At 40.4% G+C, this 12892-nt stretch overlaps 1 protein-coding gene across 27 annotated transcripts in view; it reads left to right on the plus strand.

Annotated features, from left to right (window-relative positions):
- TCF4 (transcription factor 4) overlaps window positions 1-12892 on the plus strand; it is a 336615-nt gene that overhangs the window by 256997 nt on the left and 66726 nt on the right. The gene's annotated exons all lie outside the window — the stretch shown is intronic.

Here is a 12892-nt window from a genome sequence, read left to right on the forward strand (position 1 = left end):
TTTGCATTAACACTGTGCAGAGTCCGCATGGTATTGACACAGAACCATTAATCAGGCCATGTTCTCTAAAAACATAGTGCAGGTTTGTTCAAAAGATCAGAACCTTTTTCCACAACTAGGCTCTGATTCTGCATGGTGCTCCACATGTCCATATCTATCTGCTTGAGAACCTTATTGTAGGATAGGAACCCTGCTCTAAGTTTCAAGTTTAATTCATTCCCAAGCCCAATGAGTTTAATTTAGTTTGAGGTTTTGTATACACTGAGCACAACTTTAGTCAGGATACCCCTGCAAAGTAATTACCATACATATTGTAAGCATTAGTCTCCTTTTAACTAGGTAAACATAGACATGACTTGCCCAAGATCATATATTCACTTAGGATTTGTCTAGACTTAAAAGTGGTAGTGCTTTAAACTGAAAGTGTGGCCATGGTACGAGTTCTTCCAGCACTCTATGGTTAAATCTAGACTACCGGGGTTTTCCGGGATACCAAACTCTGCTGCATCCAGGGAACATAGCTGCTCTTCCTCTTTTTTTTTGCAGAACAGCAGATGCGCTCTTTTGGAAGCCCTGTCTTCCTCCTCCTGGGAGGAAGAAGGGCTCTTCCGAAAGGGGAGGATTTTCCGAAATTTGGCCCAGTATAGACAGGACAAATTTCAGAAAAGCCTCTCCCGAAAAAACTCTTGGAAAAACGTATGCAAATTGTGGAGCACATTTTGCATACCCTTTTCTGATAGATCATTGTAGTCTAGACATAGCCATGGTAAACTACCTTCACAAGGGGAGTAGCTGCTGGTTCACACTGGTGCTTTACAGTACTGTAAATTGTGCTCAAGGGTGAGGGGAGGGGCTATTTTCACACCCCTAAGTTACACTGCTGTAAAGTGCCAGTGTAGACTTAGCCTTAGTAACTGAGTTGGGACTAGAATCCAAACTTAAATTTTCCCATTTCTCCCTAATAGGTTACATTCCCTAATGCATTTACCTTGTCGTTTTGGTCAACATATTTTATAATGCAAATTTCCTGCTGGAAATAAAGACATTTAAACAAATGACTTGCCTATTTCCTAACTGCCTCTGCCCTGCCTTGGGCTTTTAATTGTAGGAAGGACTAAGGAAATTTCATTGGGGGTGATGACATGAGCAGATTTTCATTCTCTTTGAATGATGACATTTTAAACTTTTAATCCCTTTCATCAAAAACTGGGTGAAAGTCATATTCCTAAACAATCATTAAAATAAAATTTCCATCTCTTGACAGAGAGAAAAATTGTTTATAGTAAATGTGCTTTTCAGCCTTCTCCCAAAAGGGCTGATTAGGATGTAATAATTGGGGATGATAGCGGGAGGAAGACGACAATTCCATTTAATTAAAGATAATTTATTTTACTTTAACTTGGTGATGTCCCACATGAATAAGAGTAGATTTAGCAGATAGATTTATTAATGGGTACTGACATCTCAGCTGACATAAAAAGCAAACATTTTCTTGCCTCATTGTTTGTATTGTGTCTCAGCACCTGAAACTGCTGTCACCCCACTTCCCTTGTGTTCCATGGAGATGAAGACATTTCGACAGAGCATACCATTCATGATTCCTTACCTAAGACGGCCCTGAAATGCTGAGTTTGTATCAGAATGCAAACCTTCCCAGACAACAGGTGGAAGGGATTGGATCTGGTGCTCCCATTTGGACCCGTCTCTGGTTCACCATTGAAACTTACTTTCAATTTAAAGTTGATTAACCATCGTCAATTGCTGCCATAAACTCTAGTCGTTTGGTTCAAGGCTGAGGGCTGAACTGAAACCCATTTTAAAGTTATGTTTACAGAATTACTGAAGTCTTTGCAGGATGTAAATCTCCCTGCACTCATGGAAAGGATTATCACAGGAAAAGACAGAACACTGAGCCTGTGGAATGCCATTAAAGTAAGTGGGGCTCTGCATGCATACAGAGGACTTCCTGCGCTGATCTGATGGCAGGATAGGAGAGGCTCAGACTATGCTACAGAGCTTACAGCAGCATAGCTGCACTGATGCAGTGCTACAGTGGTATAGCTGCTACTGAAGATGCTCTAAGCCAACAGGAGAGAATGACTTAATTACTCCTGCCCCTATGAACAACATAGCACTGTCTACACTGGCACTTTGCTCGGGGGGCGGGGGAACGGTGAGCGGGGTGTACATATTCCGGGAGGGGAGGGCAGGACTTGATGGCCTCTTGAGGTCCCTTTCATTTCTACTATTCTATGATTCTATTCACTCCCCGAGCATTATATTTTATTCCAGCATAAGCTGTAGTATGTACACAGCCTTAGTAACAAATTAAGAGCCTCACTAATGGATGCCACTGAGAGCTTTAGCTAAATCAGCACGTAGCCTGATTATACCCCTTTTCTAACCAGTATTGTCACTTTTAGGCTGTGCTTGTCTCCTGTAGCCATCCTTGTATCTGAGAGTTTGGGCTGCTTCATACTGCTGTAGCCGCCTCCACGGGTGGACCATCTCCTGTCTAGGAGCTGAATGGATAGTGATGTCAATGGAAGCCAGAGCAAATCAAGGCTGAATAGCTGTACATCTGTAGTCAGTTTTTGGGTGTTCAAGCATGTCATTTCCACTGTTTTATCATAAGTTTATATTCTCTGGGCTATTGATTTCAGTGGAGGTATACTGATTGACACTAGTTGATAATCTGGCCATCTGATGTTTATAGGATGTAAAACAGAATTTATTGTGGGGTTTTTTTAGGCAAACAGGTAAGCTTTAATTGGAAGTGTATATTCTTCAGTCCACTTGATCATGTTGTTCTAAGTAGGTGCCACTGGAATATTGCAGGATTAAGACTCATATCTTTCAGAGAAGTTTAGGAAGAAAATATGGTCACAAGGCTGATATATTCAGGTTACATCTAGACTACAAGCCACTTCAAAAGAGAGCATCTAGACTACAAGCAGATTTTTCAAAAAAGCGAGCCACTTTTTCGAAAGAGAGTCTAGACATTCTTTCAAAAAAGCAGTTTGCATGCAATAGCGCTTTTTTCAAAAGAGTACTTTTAAAAAAAAGCGTTATTCCTCATAAAATGAGGTTTACCGCAATCAAAAAAACTGCCACATTCCTTCGATTTACTTTCGAAAGAACATGGCGGCAGTCTAGATGCAGGTGTCATTTTTTCAAAAAAAGGCTACTTTTTTTGGGAAAAAAAACTGTAGTCTAGACACATGCTCACTGTCTTTGCATATGTTTGTAAACAAACCAAAGAAAAAAGGAAACAAAATGGTTCTTGATAAATCTGGTGGAGAAAAAGGTATGAAGTTGATACTGAAATGAAGAAAAATGAATTAAATGCTCATCTTTGTTTTCTCTACTTCTCCTGGGAACTCCTTTTCAAAAAGGTTTAGGGATGTCCTAATTTAAATTAAATGTGAAATAGAATTTATATGTGACAGCCACCCCTGAATATCTGCAAATGGCACCTATGTTCTCTTCATCATCTCTTTTATTGTTTGTTTGCATTCTTCTTCCTTTGCCTATTCATTTATTCCTTCACTTGGGTTTGATGCTGAGTTGCTGAGCACCTACATCTGCTATTGAAATAATTGGAATTATAGGATGCTCATCATCTCTCTCAGGATCAACTCCTAATTCCTTTAACTTGTTGCTGCTTTCTTGCCTCTCTTGCATGCACTCTTGTATTCCACTCCTTGCTTTTGTCTGTTCTCTTTCCTCCTTGTTCCTCTCCTCTGTATTTTAGCCTTTTGGTTTCCCTCTCCATATCTCTGTTGCCTTCCCATTTGTGCTCTTCCTGCTCCAGGTTTCCTTGAAATCCTTTTCTGAAGTATGCCATAGCTAAGATACTTTCTTTCCAGTAAGCAAAATGAGCATCACAGTGTTAAAAGTAAGGGTAACACCCAAAGGTCATGTGTTATTTCAAGTATTCCTGTTACTCTTCCCAATAGCTAAATTGGCTTTTGTGAAGGCAGTAACTCTTGTCTGTGATTAACAGAGGCCTGTTTCTGATGGGAATCATTGACTTGGCTTGTTTCTCTGTGGCCTCTGTTTTGTTCTGTTTGGCATTTTTTTCTTCCTCCCATCTCTCCTCTCCAAATGCTTTCAGTATTAGACGGTAACAGCCATTTTAGTGTCTACAAGAAGCATGACCAGTACCTAATGCTGGAATTGTTGCCAGCATCTGACATCTGAAGCTAATAGCATTTCTTGGGCTAAATTCCTGCTATTTTACACAGGATTAACTCTGTTGGGGTTAGCGGAGTAACTCCCAATTTACATGGGTGTGAAAATAGGAGTAGAATTAGGCCCCTGATGTCTAATGTGAGTTCTCTCTCTGAGATAATGTCCTATCCTTACCCAGGGAGGTAAAAATAACATAAGATTCCCATCTGCCATTTCATCCTCCTTTCTTCTCTCACAAAATCCCAGTTATTCTGAAAATGGAGAGCAAGCACAATTTTGGTGGGAGGTGGTGCAGAGATAATCACTCTAACCAGTAGCTAAAGGAAATCTGTTTACCACCTTTCCCTTCCTCCCCGCAGTAGGGTTCAATAGAACTGAATGCAGTTTCCAAGTACCATTCCATTTGGCTGACAAAGTTTCTCCTCTCCCCCTAAATTAAGTTTGTTCTGTGGTGCTGCCTCTTTGTAGGTTTCAGTGGGATGCTGGAGCTGTCTCTGTCCATGGGGAGTGCTCACCCCCCCACAGACAAGGGCTGCTGCCATGGGACCAGTCCATGGCGAGCCTGGTCCGGCGTGGACAGAGGCTGCTTTGTGGCAACCTCCCCTGCCCTGCCTTAGAAGCAGCAGTACACGGGAGAGGGGAGTGAGCAGTACCACAGAGCTGGTGCTGTGGAAGAAACTGGCTTTTAAGCAGGCTCCACCCCAGCACTGGCTCCTGTCTGTCCCTCCTTGAAAGCTAGATCCCTGTGCATATCAGCTCCAGCCTACCCCCCCCTCACCCTCCACACTGCTGTGTCTCTATCTGAGGTAGGAGCAAGGTGGTGGTAGGTAGGTGGATCCAGTGCTCATGGGCACTGGCCCCTGTTCCTCCTCCCCTTGTTGCTTCGGGAGGAAAGTGCGTGTAGTCGACTACATGTTGACATCCCATCTTCTGTTGTGTTTATCACAATTTTGTGGCCTTGCCTTTTCTTCATCCTGTTTTTCTCGCTGTTCTTTCTTGTACTTCTCCATTTTCTTCATCTAGGATGTATTAGAAGCAATTCCAAGCTGATTGGATCATTTGGGAAACTATGCTTTTTGTAATATTATTTCCCAAGACCACTTATTTCACGTTAGACAGAAGGATCTGCCAAAGCTGGAGAACAGTGGAGCAATGGAGAAAACTGCAGAATCAGTCACTAGAGTGTACCTGCAATTTCTTAGCCTCCACAGTAATGACAGAGGATGATGGCATTTGTACGTATGTACTGCCTTGTTGGTGATTTGGGAAAGTATGACAGTCTTGAGAAATGGCAGTAAGAAATCAGTCTGAATAGAAACTATCCAGTCGATTTATGTTGTTGTTTCTTTTTTAGAATGTATATTACAGCATAGGGATGACATAATGTTGTAATTTAAAAAAAATTAATTGACCCTTTTTTAACTTAGGCCATTCACAAGATGTTCCATCTGGAAAATATTTTAACTCCAGTGGATCTGTGGAGTTAAAGTATCATATAGGGTGGAAGAAGAAAAAGTTAGACAGTTAATGTTTAGTGTATGTTTCAAATAAGGCACTTGTTTGTGTAGAAGTGAGTAGTGGTACAATTGGAAGGAAACATTGCTCAGCAGACGGGTGATTTGGTCCAGATCTTTATGTTTCACCTCAGAATGAGCTGTGGTTTATAAAACTGGCACGTCTGCAGGAACTTTCTGAATCCACACCAGTTGCTATAAATTTCTTCTTGATCACATTACTACAACAAAAAACAACCTAATAGCATGTGAAGCAGCATGCAAAACTACTAATTTGTTAAAGTAAAGGAATTTAAGAAATTTACTGGATTTTCATAATCATTGTACATACAAGACTTCCACATCAAAACATAAGTTGTTTGGACAATTCCAATCAGTCTGTAGAAAACAGTGACACTTTTTTTTTTTGAGTTTTAGCAGAGGAGATTTCAGAGCATCATGGCACTGTAGTGTCGTCCTTCTAATAAGTTGATGGAGAGAGTTATTGTTTCTATTGTTATTGTCACCCATCGGAGAGCAGACGATGATAAGTAAAACTGTTTAAAATCTATAGTCTAAATATAATTTTTTTTTGGTACTCAGCATAAGGTTGCACGAGAACTCATGTCATTAAAGAATGTGGTGCAAAACGTGGGGCAGAAACCATCCTTGATTTTGTGATCAGACTTGCACCTGCATTCATTGTCTGCCACGCTCAACAGCCTTTTTCATTAACCCAAGACAACCTTTAACCTCCTGTAAGCCCCCAGGGCTTTGCTTTTGCCAGTTGAACCCTTTTCGGCTTTGTGACTTACAGGTGGTTACTGTAGCTATGTACACTTGTTTTTCATGGTGCACCATGCACTTAACGGCTCAGCGGGACCTGCAATTTCATACCTCTCACGGGGGTGGGGGTGGTTTGCATGTGCTTTTCTGTTTTGTGGCTCATATGGTATCAATTACTATTCAATGGCAATGCCAAGCCCTAGGCCTTTTGCATGTTTGTCCTGTGAGAAAGATCTGGAAGAGCCGACATCTGGTTTTGATCGCTGCAATTGCAGGTTGATAGAATAAACGCAGGGTGAGGTGGGTGGGTTTTCCTTCCGGCCCTTTCCACTCTGGGCTGGTAATGTGCTTCAGTTGTGGAGCTGGTCTTTTCATCATCTCACTCCTCCCCCACCTCCTCTTTCCCTCCAAATAACCAGCAGCAACATGTGGCCCAAATTAGGGACCTGTGATTTTTTAAAAACGGCCTTCTGCTGAAAACCTACAATAGGTCAGTCCAGAAAATGGAGAATCAGCTTATAATGCGTAGAAAAGGACAAACTGATTGTCATTAAAAGTCGGGGAAAGTTGTCACTGCATTAGCAAAATAGGGTTTGGATGTCAAAGCTAGGGAGAATGAATAAAGGGGCTAATGAAATGCGTGTTTGTTTCCTTTTGGAGGGGCAATGCTAGGGCTGACTTATCTGCCCAGTGTGGGTGAATCTTAGCTTAACTGAACTAGAGACAGTGGGGGGTTCCCAGAAAGTATCTCCTCATTACTTCTGCTCAGCAGGGATTGAATATGTAAGTATGCCTAGGGAAGGACTAGCATAGTGGGGAAAAGAAGGCAAAGGAGTGATTATATAGGAAGAAATAGTGACCTGCATTTTGCTTCAGCTACCCCAGATTAACATGGCTACATTTCTATGACTTTTTAATGTTGCTGATGGAAGTGTTTTGCTTTACATCATTTATGTGTTGTGCTCCCAAGCCAGCTTTCCTTGCCATACCACAGAAGTTTTGTGCTCATTGTATGCCTTTTCCCTATCACTGTAATTTGTCTTCTCCTAAAAATGAGGAATTCAGATAGGCTGAAAAGTTAATGAGGAGCTTTGTTTGAAAATATTGCTGTGAGTAACCTCATTCATCTGAACTGAAAACACACAGCCCTCTCTTAAAAAAAAAATTAATTGCATCCAAATGAAAATCACAGGGATGGGGAATGAGCGGCCACTTACAGCAAGTCATACAGAAAGTGATGGTCAAGTTCTTTATCCGATACTTATTTTGGAGGTCAGTCTGTACCATATACAAAACCAATATCCATCATAAAAAACGGATATCAGTCACAGGGGAATTTTACAAAAAGAAAGGCTCTCCTGCAGAGAGAAACGTCTGCGGTGGATGTTTATTACATTCTCAGGTATTTGCTTACGAGAGTTTTTCCTTCTGTGTGAGGCTGACATCAGTGAATAAAGCCCAGATTGTTTCGATGAGTAGGTTTATTGTTTATGACAGTCCTGATAGCCATGCAGTAAGGTTCTTATAGTTTAATAAATGTTCTCTTTTGAAATCTTCACTTTAAGGGAGTTTCATTATGTATTAGGATCTGTAGACTGATATGTTTATTGTGTTCTCAAATGTTTCCATATATCAGGTATATTTTAAGTGAGTTTCATTATATCTGGAAATAAACAGCTTTAAATCTGTACTGTATTTTACAGCTTGCACTTCACATTTGAGCTTGGCATGCAAAGCAATATATTTTCTTTAATTTATCAACTTATGTGAAGGCCAGACTGATGGCTTGCTGTGTTGTGCCTTGTGTTGACGCCAGAGTTATCATTGCCATGGCATCATAGAAGGAAAGCCCTTAGCCTCAGCTGGGGACCAGGGATTGCTTTTCTCTGTAAAATGGAGCAGAAAATGTGGAGAGGTATTTTAGTTGGAGAGGAGAACAAGAGTTCTCAGGCAACAATACAATTAAGGCTTGACAATGGACAGGCAGAAGTTAAATTTATTTGGAGAAAAATGGCGACCACGTTTGAAGGAGTAGTGGAACACTAGGGATGTTAAATGGTTAATTGAATAATTGAGTAACCTCATGAATTCTTATGTTAGTCGACTCTTCTATAGCCTTGAGGGGCGGGGCTGGCAGCCAATGTGCTCTGGCCTCACTACCAAGGAGCCCTCTGCCTCTCCATGCTGCTGCCTCTGTATCAGAGGTTAGCAGTGCAGGGTGTCAGGCGGGAGCTGGTCCACGACGGGAACCAATTTAAAAAACAGCTCCACTTGTGGACCAGCTGTCTGTCACCCTGTGCTGCTGCCTCTGATAAAGAGGCAGCCACAGCGGGGTGGCAGAAGCTCCTGTCTCTGAGGGGTTTGAGCTCCCAGACCCAGTGTGAACCGAAACTGAGCCGGGTTGCCTGCCCACCCTGCTCCTAATACACTTTAAATGGAGAGCCACAGCAGGGGTAGGTCCTGGACCCGGCGTGACCAGGACTGAGACTGGCTGCCTCCTCGCAAGGCTCCTAATATACATTAAATGTAGAGTTGCAACAGAGGTAGGTCCTGGAGCGGTCACAAGCCAGAACTGAGCCAGGCTGCTGGCCAGCCTGCTAAAAAATTTACTGGCAGAGATGGGGGAAAATGCATGTAGTCAAGAGCATTAACCTATAAGCTTTTGCTTACCGGTTAATCGACTACACTATTACATCCCTATTTAAACCTTATGATTTCTGCTCAAATGGTGTTTTGAAACACTTGCTGCTGGCTGTCATCAAAAAGTCTGTAGTAAAGGATTTGCAGAGGGATTTGGGGGCCAACATCCAACACATTAAAAGGTGCAATTTGCACTTATATAGCATCTTTCATTTAGGGATCTCAAAGCACTTTACACATATGCAGGTGCTGATGTGCCATTGTTTACAGATGATGACACCAGGGTACAGAGAGGTTAAGTCACTTGTCTATGGTGACACTGCAAGTTAATGAGAAACTTGGGAACAGAACCCAGAGTATCTGAGTTCCAATCTCTGTTCAAACTTTTGCCCACATGGTCTATCCTTAAACAATAGTGTTGTACTAGCTAAAACTTTTGTATTTTCCAAGGCTACCGATTCCCTGTTAGTAAACTCTCCAGTTGTGCAATTCTTTTCTTCTGTTATATTGAAGTTTTTGTTACATAGCATCATGCAGTATATATCATGGACTTCTACCCAGATACCCATATGTCTTTGGAGTGGTCTGCAGTGGAAGTATCTCAAAACTATATGTTAGCCCCTAATCACAAAGTAGCATTCTTTTTCTAAACAAACATAAACCTTTCTACTCATATCCCAGTATCTAGAAGCTTTGCTAATTCCCAGTTAGCATTTCTCACCTGCTCTGTAATAGCACCATTTTAATAAGGAACTTTCAAATGTCTTCATGTGTTTCAAATGTCTCACATGAGTCAGTTTAGTGGAAAAAAGAAAATATTTTGAAACACTGAATTTACTATTGTAATAATTATTAATAAAATAACAAACCTGATAGCTTCAGTAATGGATTTTAGAGATGTTCATCCCATTCCTTTTCATATCCTTTCATATCCACCAAGTTTCTTCTCCTCCTTAAAACGGTCATTCCATTATCTTATCGTACATAAAATTCAAGTTGGCTTTGCTCCCTCTTTTATTGATCCAGATCCGAAATTTCACCGCATTTCTAGTATTAATCTAGATGATTGGTTTTTGTTATTTTAAAAAAAGAATAATGGTTTATCCCCAGTTGAGGGAATGAATACTGAACAGCCAATGTTCCTTTCTATTCCTACTACCTGCTCAGTTCTTTTCGCTAAGCTCAAGGCAATGAGTTTCCCAAAAAATTAAAGGAGAAAAGAACATTTGGAATTCCAGGCTAGCCTCCAAAATCTAACATAATGTGATAATTCTTTCATTACGTCATATTATATAGTGCCTTGTTCAGAACATTCCCATCATGCCATGAAATCATTTTTTAATTCAGCATGTCACATGAGTTAACATTTGGATGTGTAGCATATTTTCTGTGAACTCAACTAACCAATTGTACACATCTGCAGTTCCCCAAACATCTTATTTTACTACAAGTTAGGGCGTGTTTTACTTTCTAAATTTTGGATTGAGTTAGTGAATTGATATTTATTTGTCAAAGCTTGTTCAGTGTAATGCATGTGCCTCTTGAAAATAACATAGAAACTCTTGTTGTTTGAAAAATTATCTGGCAAACTTTGATAGATCTGAAAAATATGCTACGTTTTCTGAGATTTTTTAAAAAAATGATCTTGTGTTCAGTATATTGAAAGAAGGCAAAGAAGATTCAGGCTACTTAGAATATTGCATATTCAGACAATCTCCTTCATTCTCTTTTCTTTCCAGTTGTCCCTGTGGTATAATGAAGAGCTAATCTGTAGTCTTCTTCACATTCTAGTATGAAGGAACATGCATCTTTGCTCTTAACTAGTATCATGCTGTAATGTTGAAGGATGAAAAACAAAGCGGGGAATTAACACAGTTATAAAGCCCTAACAATATATAATGGGTGTTTTGTTTGGGTAAATATTGTTGAATCAGGCTCTCGTTCAGTAAATACAGGATAAAGACAGCTCTCTGTAACATTTTTAACTCTGCTATTTCAGCCAGGCACAACAAAATCTGAATTACTTCTGAATCGAGTGGTTTTCGCTTTATAAAACTGTACAAACCTGTCCTTGATGATGGTCACTCATACCCATTTTTCCAGTTTTATGACATTTTGTAAGCTGGCATTTATTTTGGATATTTTCCCACCAGTTCCTTACCATAAACATTTTTTCTGCCTTTCTCCTCTTTCAGTATTTTTGCTTCCTTTGCCCTTTAAAACCAGACTTTCACATGCAGAAGTTCCCAGCTTGCCATTGACCAAAGTTTTACTCATAGTTTTTACACAAAACCTGTGAAAAGTAAAAAAATCAACAGTTTCTCATGCAAAGAACAATGTTTTGACCCAGCTATTTTTTATCGTTGCCCTGCTGAGTTTCCTGATTCCTGTATGTCAGATCTGAAGCTGAAACATATGTGTTTCCATTATGCCTGTTGAATGGGTGATCTTTCCAAGCAAGTACATATCTAGGATACATGTAAACATGACTGTAATTATGAAGATCTGTAGTGATACACTGGCATTTGGTTTTCTCTAAATCTGTTCAGAATCCTAGTGACATGAATCTTGGTTATTTTCAGAATGGTTTACAGTTGTATCATTCAGAAGGAATCTTCTATGCAAAAGGACTCCTTGGATACATACACTGTAATGTTGTCTAAAATACAGTGATGTGAGATCTGTGGTACAGATGGTCCAAGGCACAAACAGCAGGTGCTTAACACACTTTGGGTACATCTACACAGCAGCGTTATTTCGGAATAAATGATGTTATTCTGAAATAACATAGTTCATGTCTATACTACAAGCCTTTATTTCAAAATAATGTTGAGCTGGAGGACTTCTTACTCTGACTCATGGAAACCATCATTTCACAAGAAGTAAGGTAAGTCAAAGGAAGAGTTATTTTCCTTTGACTTCCTGCTGTGTAGGCAGCGCCAAAAGCCGAATTAAGCTATTTCGACTTAAGCTACAAAATTGATGTAGCTGAAGTTGCGTAGCTTAATTGACTGTAGCCCTGCTGTGTAGATGTACCCTTTGACATCCAGTGGGAGTTCAACACATAACTACAATTTGTGCCTTTGAAAAACATGCTACTTGTAATTAGGAAATTTTTGGCCTTCTGGCAGGATGTTCTGGATAGCCTGAGGGATGTGTGGTAAAGACTTTTGCACTTACTGTGTAAAATTGTTTATCACAAAAATTACATGATGGGCTCACACGTCAGAGTAATAGGTAGAGTATTAGTTGTATGCAGTCAGGCTGAAATTCAGTTTCATGTAAGCCTACTGTCAAAGGGAAGCTTAGTACAGGCCTGAAGGGAAAGCAGAATCCTGGGCAGAGATCTGTATTTATATAGGTCCAACTGCCATGCTGTACAGGAGTTGTGTCTCCTGCAAAAGCGACCATGGAAGGGCTAGAAAGATCCCCCACTTCCATGTCAGTGTTTTGCGGTAATGAATGTAGATCCTCAATCCACCCTCGACTCAGGTTTTGTTTGTGGGTTCAAGAAAGAGATTAAATTTACCCTCCATCTGTTAGATGTTTAGAGGTACCATACTTAATCTCTTGTCTTGGAGCCAACTCCCAAATGGGCTTGCGGTAGGACAAATGGAACCAGAAAAAAGGAGTGTTTCACCTGGTCCAAATTTGTAACAATTATATATTGACACATATTCAAGTATGGTCAAGTTGCTCAGATGGCTGGCAGAGGGATTTCTGTGAAGCACTCTCTCAGAAGTAATAACAGATGTCTGCTAACATAGTGCGAAGACCAA

The sequence above is a fragment of the Pelodiscus sinensis genome, chromosome 6 (assembly GCF_052426305.1).
Source record: "Pelodiscus sinensis isolate ZL-2025 chromosome 6, ASM5242630v1, whole genome shotgun sequence".
Lineage (NCBI taxonomy): Eukaryota > Metazoa > Chordata > Testudines > Trionychidae > Pelodiscus > Pelodiscus sinensis.